Here is a 22195-nt window from a genome sequence, read left to right as displayed (position 1 = left end):
CACTCCCATTGGCCGCCCCGCTCCCACCTCCCAGCTGCTCCTCCCTCCCTCTGCCCTCATATGGAGGCCGCGAAGCGGTGGTAGAGAGCGACCTTTGACCCTGTCACCAGGCAGGTCGCTCTCCCCATCTGCCACGCAGCCCCCTGTGGGTTGAACCTCCGTTGCCACTTTTGCCGCCTGACTACTCGCTCCCTTTTTTCTATTCCCCTGAGCTTGTGCTTCTGTGCCACTTGTTTTTTCCATTCTGTGCCCCTGTGTTTTGCTTTCTGTACCCCTGTGCTCTGTTGTCCCTCTCCCGCCGTCTTTTCACGCCGTTTTTTCCCCGGGTTTTCCCCTGGGTTTTTCCCTTGCTGCTGAGCCCCTGCTGCCCCGCCCCCTTCACTCCCATTGGCCGCCACGCTCCCACCTCCCAGCTGCTCCTCCCTCCCTCTGCCCTCATATGGAGGCCGCAAAGCGGTGGTAGAGAGCGACCTTTGACCCTGTCACCAGGCAGGTCGCTCCCCCCATCTGCCACGCAGCCCCCTGTGGGTTGAACCTCCGTTGCCACTTTTGCCGCCTGACTACTCGCTCCCTTTTTTCTATTCCCCTGAGCTTGTGCTTCTGTGCCACTTGTTTTTTCCATTCTGTGCCCTCATAAGGAGGCCGCGAAGCGGGCGCGCCAAAGGCGCGCCTAAGGCAAGCCCATCTGCGCCCGTCCGCGCCTAGACCGCACCCAGCACCAGAACCCCTGGAACCCGCACCCCCCGCAACGCCAGACTGCACTACGACGCAAGCACCCTCCATGCACTCAACACCAGACGAGACCACCCCTGCTACCGGGCCACCCCGAAACGCACCCAGGGGCCTTTCACCTGCCGGAACTGCAGATTCACCAGCATCCAACCCTCCACACCACCAGCCAGAGAACCCAACCACCTCCGCTGCATCCTCCTCAACACCCGCTCCGCTCGCAAGCACGCCATCGAACTTTGGGACCTCCTAGACTCCACTGCCCCTGACGTTGCCTTCCTGACGGAGACCTGGCTGACCGCCACCTCAGCACCAGACATTGCCATAGCCATCCCACAGGGCTAAAAGATCTCCCGCAGAGACCGCACCAACGGAGTGGGAGGAGGAATCGCCATCATCCACAAAGACTCCATCAAAATCTCAACAAACACCGATGACACCCTCACCACCGCCGAGCACATGCACTTCCAGATCCACACCGACCCCAACACCACCCTCAGAGGAACTCTCATCTACAGACCTCCCGGACCCCGCCCACAGTTCAGTGACACCATCGCTGACCTCATCAGCACCCTCGCTTCCACGGACTACATCCTCCTCGGGGACCTGAACTTCCACCTCGAGAACAACAACGACGCCAACTCCACCGCCCTGATCGACAACCTCGCCAACCTCGGACTCAAACAGCTAGTAACGACACCCACTCACGCCGCTGGACACACGCTTGAACCCATCTTCTCCGCAAGCCCCCACGTCTCCTTCAACCACACCACCGAACCACACTGGACCGACCACAGATGCGTCCACTTCACCTTCAGAAAACCCACCACACACCACCGCACCCAACAGCTACCACGCCGCTGCTGGTACAAGGTCACCGGGGACCAACTGACTACCCCCCTCGCCCTGAGACCACCCACCGACCCCACCGACCCAGACACTGCCGCGACCAACCTCACACAGTGGATCAACGACTGCGCCAACACCCTCGCCCCTCTCAAGACCTTTACAACCAACCACACCAACAAGAAAGCCGCCTGGTTCACCGAGGACCTCCGGATCTCCAAGCACACCTGTCGGAAGCTGGAGAAGAAATGGCTCCACGACCGAACACCAGACAACCACACAGCCCTCAAGAGTGCCACCCGCAGACATCACCAACTCATCAGGACCGCCAAGAAGACCGCCTTCAAGGACCGCCTAGACAACAACGCACACAACACCAAAGAGCTCTTCAGCATCGTGAAAGAACTCTCCAACCCCAGCTCCATCACCAACGACATCCCGCCATCTCAAGACCTGTGCGACTCCCTGGCCACCTTCTTCCACTGCAAGATCACCGACATCCACAACAGCTTCAACCCCGACCCCCCCTCACCCACCACCGAGTCCACCACCCCTGCGACTACCACTCGCACCAGTCGCCTGACCGTCTGGTCCAGCGTCAGCGACGAAGACACCATCAAAACCATGAACTCCATCCACTCCGGATCCCCATCGGACCCCTGCCCTCACCACGTCTTCAACAAAGCCAGCGCAGCCATCGCGCCCCACCTCCGGAAAACAATCAACTGTTCCTTCGAGACAGCAACCTTCCCAGAAAGCTGGAAGCACGCCGAGATCAACGCCCTTCTGAAGAAGCCCAAGGCGGACCCCAAGGACCTCAAGAACTTCCGTCCCATCTCCCTGCTCCCTTTCCCGGCAAAAGTGACCGAGAAGATTGTCAACAAACAGCTGACCCGCTACCTCGAAGTCAACAACATCCTGGACCCGTCCCAATCTGGTTTTCGCAGTAACCACAGCACCGAGACCGCCCTCATCGCCGCCACTGACGACATCCGGACCCTGATGGACAAAGGAGAAACAGCTGCCCTCATCCTCCTGGACCTATCAGCAGCCTTTGACACGGTCTGCCACTGCACCCTATCAGCACGCCTCCATGACGCCGGTATCCAAGAGAAGGCCCTGGCCTGGACCACATCCTTCCTCTCCGGCAGAACCCAGAGCGTCCGCCTCCCACCCTTCCGCTCCAAAACCACTGAGATCATCTGCGGCGTCCCACAGGGATCCTCCCTCAGCCCGACACTGTTCAATATCTACATGGCCCCCCTCGCCCACGTCGCACGACAACACAACCTCAACATCATCTCCTACGCCGACGACACCCAGCTGATCATATCCCTCACCGAAGATCCCGACACCGCCAAAGCTAACCTCCACCGAGGAATGAAGGCCATAGCCGACTGGATGAAGGACAGCAGACTGAAGCTGAACTCAGACAAGACGGAGGTCCTCATTCTCGGACCCACCCCATCAGCCTGGGACGACTCTTGGTGGCCCACGTCACTAGGCACAGCCCCGGAACCCACGGACCACGCACGCAACCTGGGGGTCATCCTGGACTCCACTCTCTCCATGACCAGGCAAGTCAACGCCGTCTGCGCGTCCTGCTTCAACACCCTCCGTATGCTCCGCAGGATCTTCAAATGGATCCCCTGTAGGAAAGTACCATCTTGCCTGGCATGTTACCCCCATTTTTCACTGTATATATGTTGTTTTAGTTGTATGTGTCACTGGGACCCTGGTAACCCAGGGCCCCAGTGCTCATAAGTGTGCCTGAATGTGTTACCTGTGTAATGACTAACTGTCTCACTGAGGCTCTGCTAATCAGAACCTCAGTGGTTATGCTCTCTCATTTCTTTCCAAATTGTCACTAACAGGCTAGTGACCATTTTTACCAATTTACATTGGCTTACTGGAACACCCTTATAATTCCCTAGTATATGGTACTGAGGTACCCAGGGTATTGGGGTTCCAGGAGATCCCTATGGGCTGCAGCATTTCTTTTGCCACCCATAGGGAGCTCTGACAATTCTTACACAGGCCTGCCACTGCAGCCTGAGTGAAATAACGTCCACGTTATTTCACAGCCATTTTACACTGCACTTAAGCAACTTATAAGTCACCTATATGTCTAACCTTTACCTGGTAAAGGTTAGGTGCAAATTTACTTAGTGTGAGGGCACCCTGGCACTAGCCAAGGTGCCCCCACATTGTTCAGAGCCAATTCCCTGAACTTTGTGAGTGCGGGGACACCATTACACGCGTGCACTACATATAGGTCACTACCTATATGTAGCTTCACAATGGTAACTCCGAATATGGCCATGTAACATGTCTATGATCATGGAATTGCCCCCTCTATGCCATCCTGGCATAGTTGGCACAATCCCATGATCCCAGTGGTCTGTAGCACAGACCCTGGTACTGCCAAACTGCCCTTCCTGGGGTTTCACTGCAGCTGCTGCTGCTGCCAACCCCTCAGACAGGCATCTGCCCTCCTGGGGTCCAGCCAGGCCTGGCCCAGGATGGCAGAACAAAGAACTTCCTCTGAGAGAGGGTGTGACACCCTCTCCCTTTGGAAAATGGTGTGAAGGCAGGGGAGGAGTAGCCTCCCCCAGCCTCTGGAAATGCTTTGTTGGGCACAGAGGTGCCCAATTCTGCATAAGCCAGTCTACACCGGTTCAGGGGACCCCTTAGCCCTGCTCTGGCGTGAAACTGGACAAAGGAAAGGGGAGTGACCACTCCCCTGACCTGCACCTCCCCTGGGAGGTGTCCAGAGCTCCTCCAGTGTGCTCCAGACCTCTGCCATCTTGGAAACAGAGGTGCTGCTGGCACACTGGACTGCTCTGAGTGGCCAGTGCCACCAGGTGACGTCAGAGACTCCTGCTGATAGGCTCCTTCAGGTGTTAGTAGCCTATCCTCTCTCCTAGGTAGCCAAACCCTCTTTTCTGGCTATTTAGGGTCTCTGTCTCTGGGGAAACTTCAGATAACGAATGCAAGAGCTCATCCGAGTTCCTCTGCATCTCCCTCTTCACCTTCTGATAAGGAAACGACTGCTGACCGCGCTGGAAGCCTGCAAACCTGCAACATAGTAGCAAAGACGACTACTGCAACTCTGTAACGCTGATCCTGCCGCCTTCTCGACTGTTTTCCTGCTTGTGCATGCTGTGGGGGTAGTCTGCCTCCTCTCTGCACCAGAAGCTCCGAAGAAATCTCCTGTGGGTCGATGGAATCGTCCCCCTGCAACCGCAGGCACCAAAAAGCTGCATTACCGGTCCCTTGGGTCTCCTCTCAGCACGACGAGCGAGGTCCCTCGAATCCAGCGACTCTGTCCAAGTGACCCCCACAGTCCAGTGACTCTTCAGTCCAAGTTTGGTGGAGGTAAGTCCTTGCCTCACCTCGCTGGGCTGCATTGCTGGGAACCGCGACTTTGCAGCTACTCCGGCCCCTGTGCACTTCCGGCGGAAATCCTTTGTGCACAGCCAAGCCTGGGTCCACGGCACTCTAACCTGCATTGCACGACTTTCTAAGTTGGTCTCCGGCGACGTGGGACTCCTTTGTGCAACTTCGGCGAGCACCGTTTCACGCATCCTCGTAGTGCCTGTTTCTGGCACTTCTCCGGGTGCTACCTGCTTCAGTGAGGGCTCTTTGTCTTGCTCGACGTCCCCTCTCTCTTCAGGTCCAATTTGCGACCTCCTGGTCCCTCCTGGGCCCCAGTAGCGTCCAAAAACGCCAAACGCACGATTTGCGCCTAGCAAGGCTTGTTGGCGTCCTTTCGGCGGGAAAACACTTCTGCACGACTCTCCACGGCGAGAGGGATCCGTCCACCAAAGGGGAAGTCTCTAGCCCTTTTCGTTCCTGCAGAAACCTCAGCTTCTTCTGTCCAGTAGAAGCTTCTTTGCACCCGCAGCTGGCATTTCCTGGGCATCTGCCCATCTCCGACTTGCTTGTGACTTTTGGACTTGGTCCCCTTGTTCCACAGGTACCCTAGATTGGAAATCCACAGTTGTTGCATTGCTGGTTTGTGTCTTTCCTGCATTATTCCTCTAACACGACTACTTTGTCCTTAGGGGAACTTTAGTGCACTTTGCACTCACTTTTCAGGGTCTTGGGGAGGGTTATTTTTCTAACTCTCACTATTTTCTAATAGTCCCAGCGACCCTCTACAAGGTCACATAGGTTTGGGGTCCATTCGTGGTTCGCATTCCACTTTTGGAGTATATGGTTTGTGTTGCCCCTATCCCTATGTTTCCCCATTGCATCCTATTGTAACTATACATTGTTTGCACTGTTTTCTAAGACTATACTGCATATTTTTGCTATTGTGTATATATATCTTGTGTATATTTCCTATCCTCTCACTGAGGGTACACTCTAAGATACTTTGGCATATTGTCATAAAAATAAAGTACCTTTATTTTTAGTATAACTGTGTATTGTGTTTTCTTATGATATTGTGCATATGACACTAAGTGGTACTGTAGTAGCTTCACACGTCTCCTAGTTCAGCCTAAGCTGCTCTGCTAAGCTACCATTATCCATCAGCCTAAGCTGCTAGACACCCTATACACTAATAAGGGATAACTGGGCCTGGTGCAAGGTGCAAGTACCCCTTGGTACTCACTACAAGCCAGTCCAGCCTCCTACATTGGTTGTGCAGTGGTGGGATAAGTGCTTGAGACTGCTTACCACTCTTGTCATTGTACTTTTCATAAGAGAAAAATATACAAAACAAGGTCAGTGTATATACACATAGCCAAAAAGATTTGCATTTCCTCTTTTCACTCTTTTCTAAGTGCTGAAAAGTACTTCTAAACTTTCAAAAAGTTCTAAAAAGTTTAAAAAGTTTTTTCTGTCTTTCCAAAAAGTTCTGAAAACTTTTTTCTCTTTTTCTATCACTTTAACTCTCTCTAAAAAATGTCTGGCACAGGCCAAAATGTTGATCTGTCCAAACTTGCATATGACAACCTTAGCTGGAAAAGAGCAAGGAGTCTCTGTATAGAGAGAGGTTTGAGTGTAGGGAAGAATCCTTCCTTGGAACTGTTACTTAACATGCTTAAAGAACAGGATAAGGCCATAGGTGCCTCATCTGTTGAAAAAGTACCTAATAGTTCTCAATCTGATTCAGGGACTCCCCCAGGAAAAGATTCAGGAAATAAACTTCCTAGCCTGCCCATTACTAGACAGTCTAGCATAGATGGTAATGATGATGAGCCACACCATAGAAATAGTGTTGTCTCACATCATAGCAAAAGCATTTATTCTCACCATACTGGTAGTAATGTTTCTGTTAACCAAGCTGTTAGAGTGGCTTCTGTAAGGGACAGGTCTCCTTCTGTTCATTCCCATCATAGCTCTGTTTCTAGGAATGTCCCTCCCACCAACCCTGATGACAGAATGTTAGAGAGGGAACTCAATAAGTTGAGGGTGGAACAAACCAGACTGAAGCTTAAAAAGCAACAGCTGGATTTGGATAGACAGTCTTTTGAATTAGACAAGGAAAGACAGAAGTTGGGTTTAGATACCCATGGTGGCAGCAGCAGTATTCCCCATAGTCATCCTGCAAAAGAGCATGATTCCAGGAATCTGCACAAGATAGTTCCCCCTTACAAGGAGGGGGATGACATTAACAAGTGGTTTGCTGCACTTGAGAGGGCCTGTGTTGTACAGGATGTCCCTCAAAGGCAGTGGGCTGCTATCCTATGGCTATCATTTAGTGGAAAAGGTAGGGATAGGCTCCTTACTGTGAAAGAAAATGATGCTAATAATTTCCAAGTTCTTAAGAATGCACTCCTGGATGGTTATGGCTTAACCACTGAGCAGTACAGGATAAAGTTCAGAGAGACCAAAAAGGAGTCTTCACAAGACTGGGTTGATTTCATTGACCATTCAGTGAAGGCCTTGGAGGGGTGGTTACATGGCAGTAAAGTTACTGATTATGAAAGCCTGTATAACTTAATCCTGAGAGAGCATATTCTTAATAATTGTGTGTCTGATTTGTTGCACCAGTACTTGGTGGACTCTGATCTGACCTCTCCCCAAGAATTGGGAAAGAAGGCAGACAAATGGGTCAGAACAAGAGTGAACAGAAAAGTTCATACAGGGGGTGACAAAGATGGCAACAAAAAGAAGGATGGTAAGTCTTCAGACAAGGGTGGGGACAAATCTAAAAATGAGTCTTCATCGGGCCCACAAAAACACTCTGGTGGGGGTGGTGGGTCCAAATCCTCCTTTAATCAGAACAAGGAAAAGAAACCATGGTGCTATTTATGTAAAATAAAAGGCCATTGGACAACAGATCCCAGTTGTCCAAAGAAAGGCACCACTGCTCCTACCACTACAGCCCCTACTGCTACACCTAGTGTCCCTACTAATAGCAGTGGTGGTGGGAGCAAACCTACTAATAGCCAATCCAAGGGAGTAGCTGGGCTCACTATTGGTAACTTAGTTGGGGTTGGTCTGATTAGGGAGACCACAGAGGCTACTTTAGTCTCTGAAGGGGCTATTGATTTAGCCACTTTGGTTGCTTGCCCCCATAACTTGGAGAAGTACAAGCAACTAACCCTAATAAATGGTGTTGAGGTCCAGGCCTACAGGGACACAGGTGCCAGTGTCACAATGGTGATTGAGAAACTGGTGCACCCTGAACAACACATACTTGGACACCAGTACCAAGTAACCGATGCTCACAACATAACACAAAGCCACCCCATGGCTGTTGTAAATCTCAACTGGGGGGGGGTAACTGGTCCAAAGAAAGTTGTGGTAGCTTCAGATTTACCTGTAGACTGTCTATTAGGGAATGATTTGGAGACATCAGCTTGGTCAGATGTGGAGTTGGAGGCCCATGCAGCAATGCTGGGCATCCCAGGGCATATTTGTGCTTTGACAAGGGCTCAGGCCAAAAAGCAAAAAGGACAGGGAAGCTTGGATCCTGGAACAATGGACCAAGTGCTCCCTAAAGCTAGGGCTAGTAGAAGCAAACCACTTCCTACTATCCCTCCCTCTACAGTGGATTCTACTTCTGAGGAAGAAGAATTCCCTCCCTGTGCAGAACCTACACCAGAGGAGCTGGAAGCAGACACTGCTGAGCTTTTGGGTGAAGGGGGGCCTGCCAGAGAGGAGCTGAGTGTGGCACAGCAAACCTGTCCCACATTAGAGGGTCTCAGACAGCAAGCTGTCAAACAGGCTAATGGGGATGTCAGTGACTCTCACAGAGTTTACTGGGAGGACAACCTCTTGTACACTGAGCATAGGGATCCTAAACCTGGAGCTGCCAGGAGATTAGTGATTCCTCAGGAGTACAGAAAGTTCCTCCTAACACTGGCACATGACATTCCCTTAGCTGGGCATCTAGGACAAATGAAAACTTGGGACAGGCTTGTTCCCCTGTTTCATTGGCCTAGGATGTCTGAGGACACAAAGGAATTTTGTAAGTCCTGTGAAACCTGTCAAGCCAGTGGCAAGACAGGTGGCACCCCAAAGGCACTCCTTATCCCACTGCCTGTGGTTGGGGTTCCCTTTGAAAGGGTAGGGGTTGACATAGTTGGCCCCCTTGACCCTCCTACTGCTTCAGGCAATAGGTTTATCTTGGTGGTAGTGGACCATGCCACAAGATATCCTGAAGCTATTCCTTTAAGGACCATTACAGCTCCTGCAGTGGCAAAGGCCCTCCTGGGAATATTTTCCAGGGTGGGCTTCCCAAAGGAAGTGGTATCAGACAGAGGAAGCAATTTCATGTCTGCATACTTAAAGGCCATGTGGAAGGAGTGTGGTGTAACGTACAAGTTCACAACACCCTATCATCCACAAAGAAATGGACTGGTGGAGAGATTTAATAAAACTCTCAAAGGCATGATTATGGGTCTCCCGGAAAAACTCCGCAGGAGATGGGATATCCTTCTACCATGCCTCCTTTTTGCCTACAGGGAGGTACCCCAGAAAGGAGTGGGCTTCAGCCCCTTTGAACTTCTTTTTGGACACCCTGTTAGGGGTCCACTCACACTTGTAAAGGAGGGTTGGGAACAACCTTTAAAAGCTCCTAAGCAGGATATTGTGGATTATGTACTTGGCCTCAGATCAAGGATGGCTGAGTACATGAAAAAGTCCAGTAAAAACCTTCAGGCCAGCCAAGAGCTCCAGAAGCAATGGCATGATCAGAAGGCTGTTTTGGTTCAGTACCAACCAGGGCAGAAAGTGTGGGTCTTGGAGCCTGTGGCCCCAAGAGCACTCCAAGATAAATGGAGTGGTCCCCACACAATTGTTGAAAAGAAGGGAGAAGTCACCTATTTAGTTGACTTAGGCACTGCCAGGAGTCCCCTTAGGGTGCTCCATGTCAACCGCCTGAAACCCTACTATGACAGGGCTGATCTCACCCTGCTCATGGCAACTGATGAGGGACAGGAAGAAGACAGTGATCCTCTACCTGATCTCTTCTCTTCCACAGAACAAGATGCTCTTGTGGAAGGTGTAGTTTTGGCTGATTGTCTTACTGCTGAGCAGAAAGATAATTGCATAAATCTCCTAGATCAATTCTCTGAACTCTTCTCTACTGTGCCAGGTACCACTTCTTGGTGTGAGCACACTATAGATACTGGAGACAGTTTACCTGTCAAAAGTAAGATCTATAGGCAGCCTGACCATGTCAGGGGCTGCATAAAGCAAGAAGTTCAGAAAATGTTGGAACTAGGAGTGGTTGAGCACTCTGACAGTCCATGGGCTTCTCCTGTGGTACTGGTACCAAAACCCAATTCTAAAGATGGAAAGAAGGAAATGCGGTTTTGTGTAGACTATAGAGGTCTCAACTTGGTAACCAAAACTGATGCTCACCCTATACCCAGGGCAGATGAGCTCATAGATACACTGGCATCTGCCAAGTATCTAAGCACTTTTGATTTGACTGCAGGGTATTGGCAGATCAAATTATCAGAAGATGCTAAACCTAAGACTGCATTTTCTACCATTGGAGGACATTACCAGTTTACTGTAATGCCTTTTGGTTTGAAAAATGCACCTGCCACATTTCAAAGGTTGGTGAACACAGTCCTGCAAGGGCTGGAAGCTTTCAGTGCAGCATATTTGGACGATATAGCTGTCTTTAGCTCCAGCTGGGATGATCACCTGGTCCACCTATGGAAAGTTTTGGAGGCCCTGCAAAAGGCAGGCCTCACTATCAAGGCTTCAAAGTGCCAGATAGGGCAGGGTAAGGTGGTTTATCTGGGACACCTTGTTGGTGGGGAACAGATTGCACCACTTCAGGGGAAAATCCAAACAATTATTGATTGGGTTCCCCCTACCACTCAGACTCAGGTGAGAGCCTTCCTAGGCCTCACTGGGTATTACAGGAGGTTCATTAAGAACTATGGCTCCATTGCAGCCCCTCTTAATGACCTCACATCCAAGAAAATGCATAAAAAGGTATTATGGACAGCAAACTGTCAGAAAGCTTTTGAGGAGCTGAAGCAGGCCATGTGCTCTGCACCTGTCCTGAAAAGCCCTTGTTACTCTAAAAAATTCTATGTCCAAACTGATGCATCTGAATTAGGAGTAGGGGCAGTCCTATCACAACTTAATTCTGAGGGCCAGGATCAACCTGTTGCTTTTATTAGTAGAAGGTTGACCCCTAGAGAAAAGCGTTGGTCTGCCATTGAGAGGGAGGCCTTTGCTGTGGTCTGGGCTCTGAAGAAGTTGAGGCCATACCTGTTTGGCACTCACTTCATTGTTCAGACAGACCACAAACCTCTACTTTGGCTAAAACAAATGAAAGGTGAAAACCCTAAATTGTTGAGGTGGTCCATATCCCTACAGGGAATGGATTATACAGTGGAACATAGACCTGGGAGTACCCACTCCAATGCAGATGGACTCTCCAGATATTTCCACTTAGACAATGAAGACTCATCAGGTCATGGCTAGTCTTATTGTCCTTCGTTTGGGGGGGGGGGGTTGTGTAGGAAAGTACCATCTTGCCTGGCATGTTACCCCCATATTTCACTGTATATATGTTGTTTTAGTTGTATGTGTCACTGGGACCCTGCCAGCCAGGGCCCCAGTGCTCATAAGTGTGCCCTGTATGTGTTACCTGTGTTATGACTAACTGTCTCACTGAGGCTCTGCTAATCAGAACCTCAGTGGTTATGCTCTCTCATTTCTTTCCAAATTGTCACTAACAGGCTAGTGACCAATTTTACCAATTCACATTGGCATACTGGAACACCCTTATAATTTCCTAGTATATGGTACTGAGGTACCCAGGGTATTGGGGTTCCAGGAGATCCCTATGGGCTGCAGCATTTCTTTTGCCACCCATAGGGAGCTCTGACAATTCTTACACAGGCCTGCCACTGCAGCCTGAGTGAAATAACGTCCACCTTATTTCACAGCCATTTTACACTGCACTTAAGTAACTTATAAGTCACCTATATGTCTAACCTTTACCTGGTAAAGGTTGGGTGCTAAGTTACTTAGTTTGTGGGCACCCTGGCACTAGCCAAGGTGCCCCCACATTGTTCAGGGCCAATTCCCCGGACTTTGTGAATGCGGGGACACCATTACACGCTTGCACTATACATAGGTCACTACCTATGTATAGCTTCACAATGGTAACTCCGAATATGGCCATGTAACATGTCTAAGATCATGGAATTGCCCCACCAATGCCATCCTGGTATTGGGGAGACAATCCCATGATTCCCCGGGTCTCTAGCACAGACCCGGGTACTGCCAAACTGCCCTTCCTGGGGTTTCACTGCAGCTGCTGCTGCTGCCAACCCCTCAGACAGGCATCTGCCCTCCTGGGGTCCAGCCAGGCCTGGCCCAGGATGGCAGAACAAAGAACTTCCTCTGAGAGAGGGTGTGACACCCTCTCCCTTTGGAAAATGGTGTGAAGGCAGGGGAGGAGTAGCCTCCCCCAGCCTCTGGAAATGCTTTGTTGGGCACAGAGGTGCCCAATTCTGCATAAGCCAGTCTACACCGGTTCAGGGGACCCCTTAGCCCTGCTCTGGCGCGAAACTGGACAAAGGAAAGGGAAGTGACCACTCCCCTGACCTGCACCTCCCCTGGGAGGTGTCCAGAGCTCCTCCAGTGTGCTCCAGACCTCTGCCATCTTGGAAACAGAGGTGCTGCTGGCACACTGGACTGCTCTGAGTGGCCAGTGCCACCAGGTGACGTCAGAGACTCCTGCTGATAGGCTCCTTCAGGTGTTAGTAGCCTATCCTCTCTCCTAGGTAGCCAAACCCTCTTTTCTGGCTATTTAGGGTCTCTGTCTCTGGGGGGAATTCCTTAGATAACGAATGCAAGAGCTCATCCGAGTTCCTCTGCATCTCCCTCTTCACCTTCTGATAAGGAAACAACTGCTGACCGCGCTGGAAGCCTGCAAACCTGCAACATAGTAGCAAAGACGACTACTGCAACTCTGTAACGCTGATCCTGCCGCCTTCTCGACTGTTTTCCTGCTTGTGCATGCTGTGGGGGTAGTCTGCCTCCTCTCTGCACCAGAAGCTCCGAAGACATCTCCCGTGGGTCGACGTAATCTTCCCCCTGCAACCGCAGGCACCAAAAAGCTGCATTACCGGTCCCTTGGGTCTCCTCTCAGCACGACGAGCGAGGTCCCTCGAATCCAGCGACTCTGTCCAAGTGACCCCCACAGTCCAGTGACTCTTCAGTCCAAGTTTGGTGGACGTAAGTCCTTGCCTCACCTCGCTGGGCTGCATTGCTGGGAACCGCGACTTTGCAGCTACTCCGGCCCCTGTGCACTTCCGGCGGAAATCCTTTGTGCACAGCCAAGCCTGGGTCCACGGCACTCTAACCTGCATTGCACGACTTTCTAAGTTGGTCTCCGGCGACGTGGGACTCCTTTGTGCAACTTCGGCGAGCACCGTTTCACGCATCCTCGAGGTGCCTGTTTCTGGCACTTCTCCGGGTGCTACCTGCTTCAGTGAGGGCTCTTTGTCTTGCTCGACGTCCCCTCTCTCTTCAGGTCCAATTTGCTACCTCCTGGTCCCTCCTGGGCCCCAGCAGCGTCCAAAAACGCCAAACGCACGATTTGCGCCTAGCAAGGCTTGTTGGCGTCCTTTCGGCGGGAAAACACTTCTGCACGACTCTCCACGGCGAGAGGGATCCGTCCACCAAAGGGGAAGTCTCTAGCCCTTTTCGTTCCTGCAGAAACCTCAGCTTCTTCTGTCCAGTAGAAGCTTCTTTGCACCCGCAGCTGGCATTTCCTGGGCATCTGCCCATCTCCGACTTGCTTGTGACTTTTGGACTTGGTCCCCTTGTTCCACAGGTACCCTAGATTGGAAATCCACAGTTGTTGAATTGCTGGTTTGTGTCTTTCCTGCATTATTCCTCTAACACGACTACTTTGTCCTTAGGGGAACTTTAGTGCACTTTGCACTCACTTTTCAGGGTCTTGGGGAGGGTTATTTTTCTAACTCTCACTATTTTCTAATAGTCCCAGCGACCCTCTACAAGGTCACATAGGTTTGGGGTCCATTCGTGGTTCGCATTCCACTTTTGGAGTATATGGTTTGTGTTGCCCCTATCCCTATGTTTCCCCATTGCATCCTATTGCAACTATACATTGTTTGCACTGTTTTCTAAGACTATACTGCATATTTTTGCTATTGTGTATATATATCTTGTGTATATTTCCTATCCTCTCACTGAGGGTACACTCTAAGATACTTTGGCATATTGTCATAAAAATAAAGTACCTTTATTTTTAGTATAACTGTGTATTGTGTTTTCTTATGATATTGTGCATATGACACTAAGTGGTACTGTAGTAGCTTCACACGTCTCCTAGTTCAGCCTAAGCTGCTCTGCTAAGCTACCATTATCTATCAGCCTAAGCTGCTAGACACCCTATACACTAATAAGGGATAACTGGGCCTGGTGCAAGGTGCAAGTACCCCTTGGTACTCACTACAAGCCAGTCCAGCCTCCTACATCCCCCTCGACACGAGAAAAACCGTTACCCAGGCCCTCATCACCAACAGACTCGACTAAGGGAACGCCCTCTACTCAGGAACTACAAACAAGCTCCTGAGACGACTCCAACGCATCCAGAACGCCTCGGCCCGACTCATCCTCGATGTCCCCCACCGCAGCCACATCACACTCCACCTGAGAGGCCTGCACTGGCTCCCCATCAACAAAAGGATCACCTTCAAGCTCCTGATCCACGCACACAAAGCACTGCACAACACCGGACCCACCTACCTCAACAACCGACTCAGCTTCCACACCCCCACCCGAAGCCTCCGCTCAGCCAACCTCGCCCTCGCCACAGTCCCCGCATCCGAAAAACCACCGCCGGCGGCAGATCCTTCTCCTACCTCGCCGCCAAGACCTGGAACACTCTCCCCACCATCCTACGACAGACTCAGGACCTGCTGGCCTTCAGAAGACTCCTCAAGACCTGGCTCTTCGACCAGTAGCACCCCCCCTCCCCAGCGCCTTGAGACCCTTGCGGGTATGTAGCGCGCTTTACAAATGCAGTGATTGATTGATTGATTAGACTGGCAATCCTTGGCTGTGGAAAGGGAAGGCAGGGTTTGGGGTTAGTTCCCAATGGTGGCAGCAGCAGTAATTTAATCAACTCTAGTGTCAGGGAACATACATTTGATTCCAGAAATCTGCACAAGGTTTTTCCCCTTACAAGGATGGGAATGCCATTTATAAGTGGTTTGCTGCACTTGAGAGGGCCTGTAAAGTTCAGAGGGTCACTCAAGTACAGTGGGCTACTATCCTGTGGTTGTCTTTCACTGGAAAGGGGAGAGACAGACTCCTTATTGTTAGGGAGGATGACTCAGACAACTACCACATTCTGAAAAGTGCACTCTTGGATGGTCTAGGCTTAACCGCTGAACAATATAGAATCAAGTTTAGAGAGACCAGAAAGGAGTCTTCACAGGATTGGATAGACGTTGTAGACTGTTCAGCAAAGGCCCTAGAAGGTTGGTTAAATAGCAGTTAGGTGATTGACTATGAAAGCCTGTATAACTTAATTCTGATAGAGCATATATTAAACAATTGTGTGTCTGATTTGGGGCACCAGTATCTTGTGGACTCAGATCTGAGCTCTCCCCAAGAATTCGGAAAGAAGGCAGACAAATGGATCAGAACAAGAGTGAGCAGAAAAGCTCATACAGGGGGTGACAAGGACAGCAAAAAGAAAGAAGGTGAAAAATATCAGGACAAGCATGGAGATAAAAGTAAGCACAAAGACCCTTCTTCAGGTCCAAAACACTCCTCTAGGGGTAGGGATAAATCATCGTCTTCATATTCTTCTCACTCTACACACATTAAAAAGCCTTGGTGCTATGTGTGCAGAGGTAAAGGCAATTGGCCAGGGGATAAGTCCTGCCCAGGAAAAGCCCCTCAGCCTACCACGACTAATACATCAAACTCTAGTGCCCCTAGCAGTATTGGTAATAGTGATGAGACTACTGGCAATAGTCAAACTAACTGACCTTGCCACCTTGGCTTCCTGTCCCCTTAACATGGATAAGTACAGGCAGTCAATTTTAATAAATGGTGTTGAGGCCCAGGCCTACAGGGACACAGGTACCAGTATCACTCTAGTGACTGAAAACTTGGTGTCACCTGCACAAATACCTCCTTGGACAGAAGCACCAAGTTACTGAAGTCAATAACTCCACTCAGTCTCTCCCCTTAGCTGTAGTTCAACTTAGTTGGGGTGGAGTTACTGGCCTAAAGCAGGTGGTGGCATCACCTAGCTTACCTTTAGATTTTCTCTTAGGGAATGAGCTAGAGGCCTCAGGTTCGGATAAGGTAGAATTTAGGACCCATGCATCCATGCTGGGTATCCCTGAGGAATTGCTTTCTCTCATTTCTACTGAAATGAAAAAGCAAAGGAGAGAAAAAGGCCTGAAATCTCAGGATCCCTCTCCACCAACTGGTAAACAAGGTATCAAAGTATTCCTTCCCCACCCTGCCACTAAGGATACAATTCCTGTGGTGGGAGAAACTTCTCCTGGGGTGGAACCTGTACCAAGGGAGCCCTCACCTACCACAGCTGGACTCCCAGAGGTAAAAGTACCTCTCTGTGGAACTACTAAGCCAGATGTGCAAATCTGCACCATTTTAGTAAATATGGAGCAACCCTCCAGCCCTCCCAGAGAAACTTTAGTGCAGCAGCCCTGCACTACCTCTGAAAACTTAGGCCCTGTCCTAGTGAGGAGTTTATAGGACAGCAGACCTGCCCTGCTCCAACTCAAGGGAAACAGCAAACCTGTTCTCTCTTACAGCCATATGGACAAACTTTTTGCACAGCTATGGGTTTATTGAGACAGCATCCCTGTCTAGCAGTCTCTTCATTTGACATAGGCACAGTGGACCAATCCCACTGCCCAACTTTAAAACATACTAATAGAAACTCTGAGAATTTACACTCACAGTGTTGGTTAGGTAACAATCTCCAAACATGGTGGTTTACATCCCCACAGGGAAGTAACCATACAGTGAATGATAAAGGGAATAACCACTCTATTGCAGATCTACTCTCCACTTATCACCACTTAGACAATAAAGTCTCAACTAGCCAAGATTAGCCTTATTGTCCTTAGTTTGTGTGTGGGGGGGGGGGTTTGTGTGAAAAGTAGCCTCTTTCTAGCATAGTTACCCCTACTTTTAGCCTGTTTGTGTGTGTCAGTGTGTTTTTACCGTCTCACTGGGATCCTGCTAGCCAGGACCCCATTGCTTATAGTTAAAACCCTATTTATCAGTGTGTTTTGCCTGTCTCACTGGGATGCTGCTAGCCAGGACCCCATTGCTCATAGTTCAAACCCTATTTATCAGTGTGTTTTGCCTGTCTCACTGGGATCCTGCCAGCCAGGACCCCAGTGCTCATAGTTTGTGGCCTATGTGTGTTGTCAGTAATGCTTAGCTGTGTCACTGACGTTCTGTTAACCAGAACTCCAGTGCTTATGCTCTGTCTGCTTCCAAATTAGTAACTATAGTTTAGTGACTTCATATTCCAATTACAATTGGCACACTGGACCCTTCTTATGAGTCCCTAGTATATGGTACCTAGGTATCCAGGACATTGGGGTTCCAGGAGATCCTTATGGGCTGCAGCATTTCTTTTGCTACCCATACGGAGCTCAGACAAACCTTTTTTCAGGGCTGCCACTGCAGCCTGTGTGAAATAGCGCACACAGTATTTCACAGCCATTTTCATTGCACTTAAGTAACTTATAAGTCACCTATATGTCTATCCTTCATTTACTGAAGGCTAGGTGCAAAGTTACTAAGTGTGAGGGCACCCTTGCACCAGCAAAGGTGCCCCCACGCTGTCCACAGCCAATTCCCTGGACTTCGTGAGTGCGGGGATTCCATTACATGCGTGCACTACATATAGGTCAACACCTATATGTAGCTTCACAATGGTAACTCCGAATATGGCCATGTAAGATGTATAAGATCATGGAACTGTTCCCCCCAATGCAAATCTGGTATTGGGAGGCCAGTCCCATGCATCCTGGGGGCTCCACTGTGGGAGGAATCCACAGGTGGTGTCCGTGATTGCTGTTGTGAAGCCCCATTGTTAGGCTTTGCTACCAATCCCATATCCCACAATTAGAACATGGTCATGGTCTTGGGTGGAAGGGTTCTGAGCTAGACTACCTTAGTTCACCCTATGAGGCTCTGACTGGGGCCACCTGTCTACACTCATGGTGATGCTAGCATAGTGGGGAGTACTTTTTGCCTCAATGCATGATGTTTATTACTGGGCTTTTACTTTGCTTGACTGGTGCCTGAGATTGGCCTCTAAGCCTTTGGAGGAAGTCTTGAAGTTGGTGAGCTGCCCTAATCACCATGAGGCAGCCGACCAAACTCTTGTAAGACTTTTAGTTTCAGTAGCCATTTTGGAGTCTCCGGACTAAAAAAGGACTTGTTCCGGAACATTCAGTGCTTCACATGGAGGAATCAAGACTCCACGCCTCCCTTGCCAGACTCCATATTTCGCATAGACGCCTCTTTTAGGAAAAGATGATAAATACTAATTTCAGAGCACATCCCCAGGGATATAGTTCGCTGCCGCGCTCATTGGGAGGGGCTGGTTGGATTGCTTGGGCTGTCGGCTGTGAATAATGGAACAAAAGAAACATTGTATTTCTCACCACCAGAGAGAACACTACTGTGCAACATTGTTGCTGAACATTCTACACAACAAAGCTTTGGTTTTATTAAGCAATGCAATTTATGTGCATGTTCTAAAGTGTGTATTGTGTGTTGCAAAACTCTAAGAAGATCTTGATTATCGTGCAACATGCATGCTGATCTGTGATGAGAAAACACAAACATTTGTCTGTACTATTGCAGTGTGCTAGTAGAGATCACACATGTACTAGATACGCAGGTTATTGCACAACCAAAGAGAACCTGGGAAGCACTCCTTCACAATGTAGGGAATACCAGTCAAGCCACCACCACTCATCACGTTACCATGTATGTATCCAAGTTTATTCTTGGAATTCTCTGCTTAACTGTGTCAATCATGATCATTTCTGGGGCTATAGTGAATTTCTGTGATATATGTGGTTAGGCATAAAATCCCAGTGCAGTGTAAGTTAACTCCAGAACAAATTTGGGCGGTAGACGGGTCCCTATTATCTTCTGACCTAATCTCACACCACGCACTTGAGTCGTATGTCTTGTTGTGGGGGTCACAAAGAGGAAATGGATGCCCCACAGTATGGTATAATTCTAGGGCTTCCTTGGTTGCAGTTACACAATCCCGTAATAGATTGGGTACTAGGATCTCTTCATTTCACATCAGAAATTATTTGGGAGAAATGACTATCCATCATCATTACCGCTTGTTCCATACAAGTTGAAGGATTACACAATACTTACTCCAAGTCTGGGGATGTTTTCTATGAAAAAATGGCAGACACATTGCCCCCCACATCACAATTTCAATTGCAAAATAGATCTTGAGCCGGGGGGTTTCTACCATGCAGCCATATTTATGTTCTGACAGAGCCTGAGACCGAACACCTCCGCAATACCTAGATAAATATATGGCCAATTGTTTTGTATGACTTTGTAAATCTCTTGTTTCTTCGCTATTGTTCTTTGTTTCTTAAAAGAACGGAGAATTGCGTTGATTACCAGGATTCGAATAATGTCACCCAGAAGAAACATTACCTCATTCTACTAATCTACGAGTTGCTATATCAGGTCAAAAGAGCAACCATTTTCTACAAATTAGATTTATGAGGGGCGTATCTTTTGGTGCAGATGCGCGACGGACACGAGTGGAAGACAGCGTTCTGCACTAAATTTGGCTTGTTTGAATACCAGGTTGTACCGTTTGGACCCTTCTTATGAGTCCCTAGTATATGGTACCTAGGTATCCAGGACATTGGGGTTCCAGGAGATACTTATGGGCTGCAGCATTTCTTTTGCCACCCATACGGAGCTCAGATGAACCTTTTTTCAGGGCTGCCACTGCAGCCTGTGTGAAATAGCGCACACAGTATTTCACAGCCATTTTCACTGCACTTAAATAACTTATTAGTCACCTATATGTCTAACCTTCATTTACTGAAGGCTAGGTGCAAAGTTACTAAGCGTGAGGGCACCCTTGCACTAGCAAAGGTGCCCCCACGCTGTCCAGGGCCAATTCCCCGGACTTCGTGAGTGCGGGGATTCCATTACAGGCGTGCACTACATATAGGTCAACACCTATATGTAGCTTCACAATGGTAACTCCGAATATGGCCATGTAAGATGTATAAGATCATGGAACTGTTCCCCCCAATCCAAATCTGGTATTGGGAGGCCAATACAGTGGACCTCCAGTACTGTCAAACCAGCTCTCTGAGGCTTGCACTGCAGCTACAGCTGCTGCTGCCTCACAGACAGGGTTATGTCCTCCTGGCGCCTGGGAAGCTCGGACCCTAGAAGGCAGAACAAAGCATTTCATTTGGAAGGAGGGTGTTACACTCTCTCCCCTTGGAAATAGGTGTTACAGGCTTGGGAGGGGTAGCCTCCCAGAGCCTCTGGAAATGCTTTGAAGGGCAATGATGTTGCCCTCCTTGCATCAGCCAGTCTACACCAGTTGAGGGACCCCCATCCCTGCTATGGCATGAAACTGGACAAAGGAAAGGGGAGTGACCACTCCCCTGTTTATCACCACCCCAGGGGTGGTGCCCAGAGCTCACCCAGTGTGTCCCTGGCATTAGCCATCTTGTTTTCCAAGGTGTGGGGACACTCTGGAGATCTCTGGGTGGCCTGTGCCAGCAGGTGATGTCAGAGACCCCTCCTGATAGGTGCATACCTGGGTAGGTAGCCAATCTCCCTCTCAGGGCTATTTAGGGTCTCTCCTGTGGGTTCTGCTGCAGATTCGGCTTGCAAGACTCCTCCAGGAATCCTCTGCTTCCACTTCTGACCGTCGGATCAACCGCAGACTGCCTAAGGAACTGCTGTAACTGCAACAAAGTATCCAGGACAACTCCTGGGACCTGCAACTTCAGCTCCAGCCAGCATTTGCAACAGTTTCCAAGGTGTGCATGCTCTGAGGACCCCCTGTCTTCACCCTGCACCAGAAGAACCGAACTAATCTCTCGTGGAGTGACAGAGTCACTTTCCTGCTCCTGCAGGCTCCTTCCAAGATGACGACCGCTTCTCTGGGACTCCTCTCCTGACTGGAACACAGGTGGTGGACCCATCCTACCCAGACTGTCCTAAGGTCCAGCTGTCCAAATTTTAGAGGCGTTAAGTGCTTGCCTTCCCGGTTTGCGACAGTACCCCTGTGCACCGCATCTTGTCTAGCTCCTTGGGCTTCTATGCACTTCTTCCAAGAATCCTTTGTGCACAGTGTAGCCCAGGTCCCCAGCACTCCATCCTGCGACGCACAACTCAATGAGTTGTTCTCCGGTGGCGTGGAACCCTCTTTTGTTGTGCGGCACCAACGGCAATTCTTCTTTGTCCCCGTGTCCTGGGACTCCCGTGGGTGCTGCATGGTCATCTGTGAGCTCTCTCCAGTGTTGGGATCCCCCTCTGCCTCCTCAGCCCAAGTTGAGGCTCACAGGTCCCTCCTGAGTCCAGGCAGCGCCATTTTGATGCAAACCGTGACTTTGCTTGAACCTAGGCTTGTTGTAGGAATACAGCAACGCAAACAGCCTGCATCAAATATCTTGACGTGGGACATCTCCTGCATCACGTAGGAACCCGCAGCCATCTTCTTTGGTGCTCTTCTGCAGATTTCTTCTAACCGGAGAATCCTCTTTTGCACCATCTTCTAGGTTGGCAGAGGCTCCTGTCCTTCCTGGAATCTTCTGCAACTTCTGGACTTGGTCTCGTCTGTTCACAGGTCTTCAGGTCCAGGAATCCACCACTTGTTGCATGCGGTCTTGCTTGGTTCTTGCAATAACTCTTATCACGACTTGTAGTGTGTCCTGAGGAAACTTGCAGTACTGTACTCCTACTTTCCTGAGCTCTGGGGTGGGGTATTTTACTTACCTTTGGTGTTCTCTTACAATCCCAGCGCCCCTCTACACACTACACTTGCCTAGGGGGGAATTTGTGATTTGCATTCCACTTTCTTAGTATATGGTTTGTATTGCCCTTAGGCCTATTGCATTCTATTGTA

The sequence above is a fragment of the Pleurodeles waltl genome, chromosome 7 (assembly GCF_031143425.1).
Source record: "Pleurodeles waltl isolate 20211129_DDA chromosome 7, aPleWal1.hap1.20221129, whole genome shotgun sequence".
Lineage (NCBI taxonomy): Eukaryota > Metazoa > Chordata > Amphibia > Caudata > Salamandridae > Pleurodeles > Pleurodeles waltl.
This window is presented reverse-complemented; position numbering follows the sequence as displayed.